The following is a 7,807-nucleotide window of genomic DNA, read 5'->3' as shown; positions in this document are numbered from 1 at the left end:
TTTTTTTGTTTATTTTTAGAAAAATACATTTTATGTATTTTCAATCAAAAATATGTATAACACATACTACTATATATTTAAACCCGACTATTATCTTATTTTATTTCCCTTTACGTCTTAACTCTATATATAAATAGAACAACAAATTTTTATATCCTTTAAACTCAATATGCATATTTTAGGATAAGTTTATACAAGACATATCTATATTTTTTAACTTATAAAATTGTCATACATTTTAAGCACATTTATTTATTTATTTATTTTACTATGTGATAAATGTACTAGTATTAAATTTATTTTTTAGATGTATAGATTTCATACCTTGTATGTTACTCTTTTTCTTAAACTAACGAAATTTACTTAACATTGATTTTAAAGAAAACAAATGAGTAAATTTTCCTAATTATTTTCCTAGTTTAAGGACTATCTTCAAATAGGCTTTGAGGGATGCTTAATATCTTCCCCTTTGAGCAACCAAAACCCTTACTCATAATCTCTTTGGTTTCGCAAATTAAACAGAGTTTACATTTACATGTTTTAAAAAAAATGGCTTTCCTAATATCTCCTTAAAATTAGGTGGCGACTCTAAAACAAAACAATTTTCAAAATCAGAGTGGTAGCCATATTATGTTGTGAACTGTTTCGACTAGTTCGAAATAGGGTGTGATAGCTTGGTGACTCTTCTGGGAACTGACTTACGTTTTAACTTTCGAAAACTTAATTTAGGAATAATACTTGTGATTACTTGTTTATTTCTACTTATTTGCTTTACCGAAATGATATATTGTTACTGCTTTCCTCGCACTGTTATTTGCACTTTCTATTGAGTATTTGGTTGTACACAAACACACACTGAATAGTGTTTTGCACTCCTCCAAAACTTTCTTTGGATTCCTTAGTTTCAGTGTTGGTGCAATTGAGATAGTGCGTCTTCTCGCAATTACTCAGTCCCACTCTCAATCATCTAGGAAAAATCCTACTCTAGAAATGCGTCAAGTTGCATAGCCTTAGGAAAGACAATATAAGGTATTGTCGTTGCGTTTAGGAAACTACCCACGTGTCTATGAGTTTCATCTTTAAAACTCAACGACATACATTTTATGTGAAATTGATTTGAATGATCCATACTAAAACACGTATGTAACACCCCGAAAACTAGTAGGCTAAACTAGAGTTGACGTGAGGATAAGAGTCATATATATTACTCCATGTACTTAAAATAAAGGTTTTCGTGTTAGAACATCAAGGACCAACTAGGGGCCCTTGAGGAGGACCCTTGAAATCTGCCAAAAATAGTTGACCACGGCTTGACCCACGCCTCATCGGTAGGTCCACGCCCCGTGGAGGGAGCAACCGTGGGTGGACCAAAAGTCCTAGTAACCAACCCACGCCCAACCAATATGGGCCGTGGGTCAGTTCACACCTCGTGGGTGGGTGCTTGTGGGTGGTGGTCTGGTGATACTTTTAAAGGTCAAGTCTAGGGGTACTTTGAGGTTTTTTGGTTTTAAGTAGGATTAGTGGTGTCAATTTAACCTAATTTAGGACACCTATATAAAGAATTTAGACCCTTAATTTAGTGATTCCAAATTATTATTTCGAAACCCACCAAAAAGAACCCAATTCCCTCTCAAAAATCCACTCTCTAGAAAGTGAAGAAGAACTAGAAGAAGAGGGTCAAGCTAGGTCAAGGTTCCATTGTTTCAAGCTTGCTAGGCTTTATAATCAAGGTATGATGGCTTATTCATTCATGGACTCATTTCATCCATGTTTCCCCCAATTGTGAAGATGAATTCCCAATTCTAATTAGGGTTCTTTCCTACATTGTAGGTATTGTTGTATGTTGATCAAAATGAGTGGATAATGATTGTTTACTTGTTTATGAGTGTTTATGATGTAATTACATGTTTTTAGTATGAATTTACATATATTCTTGATTAACCTAAGATTTTAAGGTGAAATTGATATAGTTGAGTTTTTTGCCATGAAAAGGGAAATTGAGGGCTTAGATGTGATCTTCTAAGATTGATGAATTTATTTATGAATTTCTTGAGATTAGAACACCTAGATATGAATTACTTTGAAGTAAATCTTCTAGTCATGAATTGATTAGATTAGGGCTTAAATGATGAATCATGATTAGTAGTGTTGAAATTGAGTCTACATGAAGATATATGATTAAAATTGGTTAAGGATGAAGCATGTGGTTAGGTTGTCTTGAGAATTAGGCATATATGATGACCATGTGAAGTATTGCTTTGAGAGTAAGATGATTATGACTATGATGTAATTGTGGTGTTGTTGAAGGGCTATTCTCACATACACACTTTTGCATGACTATGAATGAAGTGTCCATGATTATGATAACGTTGTTGTGATTCATTGAAAGGCTATTCTCATGAACATATAATGAATATAATGTGAAAGATTTTCTCACTAAATGATGATTCTAAGGTTGAAAGACTATTCTTACCTGTTATCTTATGAATTATGTTGGATTGAGTGTCAATACATTCTTCCATAAAAATGAACTCGTGTTATGACTTAATATGAACTCCGTGGGAATTAATGCTTAGCACCGAGTGGATATTGATATGACATAGAAGCCCTCACGTGAGTTGAGGCCGGGTTTCTAGGAGCAATCTTTTGAGATGGATGCCCTCACGTGAGTTGAGGTCGGGTATCTAGTAGCAATCTCCTTATCCCATAACTATGTGCCCTCGTAGGTTACTTGGCTATTGGATCCACCCAAAGCTAAGAGAATGGTTCTACCTTAGGCAAGTAGAGCAACCCTTTTCGGTGTGGGTAACATCGGATTCTATGTTAAGCTCACACGGTCTATTTCGGTTAAGGCTTATTCCCATAAGAAGACTATGAATTATGATTTATGGTTACTGAAGAAACTTTACTTAGCATGGGTGAGATTTATGGGGTCTTATTCATGCATTGCACAAGTATGCTTTGAAGGTAGATATGGTGTGTTCATTTTATGTTATGATGATCTATGTAGTGAATATGCATATGACTTATGCTTATGATGTATGCTTAAACTTGTATTGTTGCTATAAGTTCTTTCCTTGATATGTTTGACTCAAGGTGAATGTTCCCTTGTCTATGAGAAATAAGTTAAGGATGAGATCAAAAGAATGATAAAGATGAATGAGGACCTAAAAGTGACTTGGTTAGCATGGGTGGGATTATGGGGTCTTATCATCCATGCATTGCACAAGATTGCCTTGAGGTGACTTATGAAGTGTTTCTCTATGTTATGTTAAACTAGATTGCATTGATTATGCCTATGACTATGTTGTTATCTCTTATGCTTATTGCATATGTTTTATGATGATATTTCTTATACTTATGACCTAGGTTATTGTCTCTTATGATTATGGTATATGTCTTATATTGATTAATGCCTCTTATATGCTTATGTTGATGATTTATGGTAGCTATCATATTTAGTACATTATTGTACTAACACATACTTTTGCATACATTCTTATCAAATGTAGGGTTTGGCGATATTGAGTTCCATCCTTATGGCTAGGTTCATAGTAGATCAAGAAGAGAAGTTTTGGTGACTCCTCATAGCATCGAGGACTTGATCACCCTTTCTTTTATGTTTAAATTTTGTATGGGTTGTGTCCCTAACTCTTTTCAATTATTAGATGGTTTGAGACAAGTGTAATAGACTTCCGCTTTGTTTTATGAGACTTCGATTGTATTGAAAATGCTTTAAATTTCTGCACTTCACTATTATCTTATGTTATGATATGCTAAGTGGATTTCATGGAGCCTTTCGAGGTTCTAGGTGCCTTGTTACATCTAGGGGGAACCCCTGGGTCATGACAACGTAACAGATTTGGAGCAAATAAACTCATCATACCCTATACCTTTCTTTCAAATGAACATCAACCAAAACCTGCTGAATATCCAAATGGTTGTTTCAGCGCCACACATCCTACAAAATTGGTGGCAAAACATCAATAAAATACACATGGCTGAGATTTGAGGGCACTTGGGAGCACTATTGTAACTTTAAGGGACACAAGGCGACAAAGTCTTCTTTACTCAGCTAATGGGGTTCTAGGACCCAAGCACCATAACTTTCAAATTCTCGGATTTTCAGATCACTCCTACATTGAAGGAGTTCAGTAGTTTTACCGAACTATCAATTAGAGGAAGGTTGTCGTTGATCTCATCGGCCCAATGTCCAGGGGATTTTCTAAGTCTCGTTGAGTTGCATATATTTTCGTCGTTGAGATATGTGGAAGGCGGAAAGGTCAAGCTAGACTGCCACTTTCAAAGGTTTTGGCATCTTGAAGGATACGATGAACACCAACATGAGTTTGCATGTGCCCATGGAGCATGGGTACATCTAAGTCTGATGGTATTCATATGGCTCTTTTGGGAGTCATGGTATTCCCGATGAGGTCCCATTCCGTCGACGTAAATATATTGCCAATGGTTATAAGCATCTTTAACAATCCGCAAAGATTTTCTTTGGTGCCTATGATCTTAGCAGAAGTACTCTGTTCATTGACAGCCTGCATGAGGGGGCACGACTTCTTTTGAGGGTGTAATATGTTGCTACAGATCTGGGCAAGGGAGCATTTCTATCGTCGTGATCCACAGATGGATTATTGCATAGACACATGTAGCAGGATCAAAAGCCATGAAGATCGCCTCTGATATTGGATGGGTGCGCCGACAGGAAGGGAGGAGTGGCACATATTTTTGAACAACCTTACAGGAGATGCCATCCAATGAAAGTTTTCTTGGCTAAGAGGATTGACATTTGCAAGGACTCGGTATTTGTTCTATATCAAGTTAATATGGCTAAGGGGCATTCAACCATAAGCACATCTTGAAGTTATGGGACAATTTGGAGTTGTCCAAGGCATTCCGCTATGGTCAATCATGGGATTACATGAGGATGCCTTCACTTTAGTCTCACTAGAGCGGATAAGATATTTGCAAGCCAAATGAGAATACATGGTTGATTTAAACATGGTAGAGGAAACCTGGTGTATGCCGAAATATTACGCTTGGCTAACTACTGTGAGTCATATGGCTTATCCAAGCGTACAAGGGCTTTGAGGGTTTGTAGACAACCAACATATTAATTGGGTTAGAAAATCAGTGCTTCCTCGCATGAGATTCACTGCACCCATGTACAATCACATAGTTCCTGGATCCATCGATTATTTAATCCATGTGGTTGAGGAAGAAGACTCGGAAGAGGATCCAAAAGAAGACCCAGAAGAGGATCCTAAAGAGGACCCTGAAGAAGACCTAGAAGAGGATCTCGAAGAGGACCCAGAGGAGAATCCTGAAGAGGACCCAGAAAAAGAGGTGGAGGAAGACCACATGGAGGTTTCTGAAATGGGTTCTAACATCTATGACCCAAGAGATGAATGGATGATAGACATGTCACCCAAGCACGACCCTGAAGAGTCCCTAGAGTACGACCAATGGCCATATTATGATGTGGATGACGATGCCACAACCTAGTCGTAGGTCGTCTTTCTTCTTTGAACTCTCTCTTATGCTCTTCAAAGTGTCGTGTGTCCTATACCTCTTGTATGCCTTATGGCCACTCCTGTACTTTTATTTCTTAGGCCTCTAATCGCCTACCTCATTGTAATATCCAGACTGCCTTAATCAATGAAGTTATGTAATCTAAAATGTGTTTAATTAGATCATTTATTATCAAACTAATTGCAACGTAGGTCTATATCAGGCAAAAGAGGTTCTATATTAGGACTCATTTTGAATGTCGCTAAATTGGCGTATATATGTGTTACACTTACATATTTGTTACATCTTTCAATATATCCCAAACTAACATAGTTTCCCTTCTTCTTTGTTTTCCTTTCTTTTTCATCATTTATTCCCAAAAGTACATTGATTTGTGTCGACTTGCAAACTGGATGACTCACGATACAACCTTCGATCAAAAGGAAAGATGATTGATAGAGACGAGTTCAACGCCACCGCAAACATAATGATACTTATTGAGAACCCCAAAGGTTCTCAAAATGTAACAGACATTCAAAATGAAGAGAAAATGGCTCACATGGAACAAGAACTCGATATCTTAAGGGAAGAATTGCGTCAAGTGCGAGACTTGGCCAAACTATCGACTACCACTTTCCCAACTCTTAAGACGCCGATATACTTCCCAAAGGCTGACTCGCCATCTGCCAACTTACCAAATCAGCAAAAACTAACTCAACACGCTCCCGCCTACGGTCGAGTTCCACTGGCTTCTCCAACCGCAGTCGGGACCATTCCTGACCTCTCTAATCGTGACCCTACCATACCTACAATGCAACAGATACTTGGGGCGCATGCCACCGCTCCCTATGAGCAACATGTTCCATCTGTATATGCCGATGGAGATCCAACCTTCACAACACCACATGTGGTTAACGTCCCATACAAGGTCGATCAATATGTAGAAATGGAGAAAAATGCTTGGTTAAAAGAGGATGCATCGATAAATGCCCAACTTCATGGTCTAAGAAAGGTATTAAAAAGCCTACTAGTCACTAGGGGAATAGAGAGTCTTTATTATGATGACTTATGCATCCATCCGTACATTGACATGCCGGTAGGATACAAACCACCAAAGTTTGACATGTTTGATGGAAAGGGTGACCCTCACGCACATTTAAGGGCATATTCTGACAAGTTAGTCGGTGTAGGGAGGAATGAGAAACTGAGGATGAAGCTGTTCATTCGAATTCTGTCTGGAGAAGCATTGACCTGATATACACGCCAGGACCCTAAAAATGGCATGACTGGCAGGAAATGACTGAGGATTTCATGACTCGTTACAGGTTCAATACCGAAATTACAGCCGACAGATTCTCATTGGCCAACATACAGAATAAGCAATCTAAGAATTTCTAAGAGTACGCACGATGTTGGATAACTGAAGCTGCAAGGGTGCAACCACCACTAGATGAGAGCTCACCCTCATAGTACTTTATTCGAGCTTAAGAAGGTATCTACTTTGACAAGATGATGTCAATGATGTGCCAGAAGTTTGCAGAATTTGTCAAGATGGGAGACTTTATAGAAGAAGGTGTCAAGTCTGGGAAATTTCAGTCTATGGTTGCATTGCAAGATACAAGTAGGGCTATACAATCGGGTTCCATTGGTGGTATCAATAAGAAAAAGGAAGATGTTTCAGCGGTCACTTACCAACAGGGAGGACCATCACATCGATACCCGAACAATCACCAAATTATTTCACATACTTCATACGTCCCATACCAAGTATAAAATACCCAACCACGCTATAATCCACCTCGAGCTCCAGCATACCAAAATCCACCAAGACCACATGTCCATGTCCAAGTGCCAATCCACCAAAATAGACCACCATATGCACCTAGACCACGTCCAAATCTCGAAGCTAGAAATGCTCGCGCTTACACACCTATTACCAAACCTTATGCCCAATTGTTTGAGAGGTTGAGGAAAGTAGGAGTGCTGCGACCAGTTGAAGGAAAATTTTCTGATCCAATCCCTCATATTTTTGATGGAAACAAGTGATGCACTTACCACTCGGGAATCCAAGGATATGACATAGAAGATTGTTTTGTTTTGAAGAACCAGATCAAGTCTTTGATCAGGAGAGGAGTAATCAAATGCACTCCAGCACCTCCCAATGAAAGCAACAACCCCTTGCCAAACCATGAGAATTGGGAGGTCAACATGGTAACTCTAGATGACCAATATGAGGGCCCCGACTATCCAAACATGATGAAGCAGATGTCATGACATCTTCGACACA

The sequence above is a fragment of the Solanum stenotomum genome, chromosome 3 (assembly GCF_019186545.1).
Source record: "Solanum stenotomum isolate F172 chromosome 3, ASM1918654v1, whole genome shotgun sequence".
NCBI classification, from domain to species: domain Eukaryota; kingdom Viridiplantae; phylum Streptophyta; class Magnoliopsida; order Solanales; family Solanaceae; genus Solanum; species Solanum stenotomum.
Note: the sequence above shows the minus strand (reverse complement) of the source record.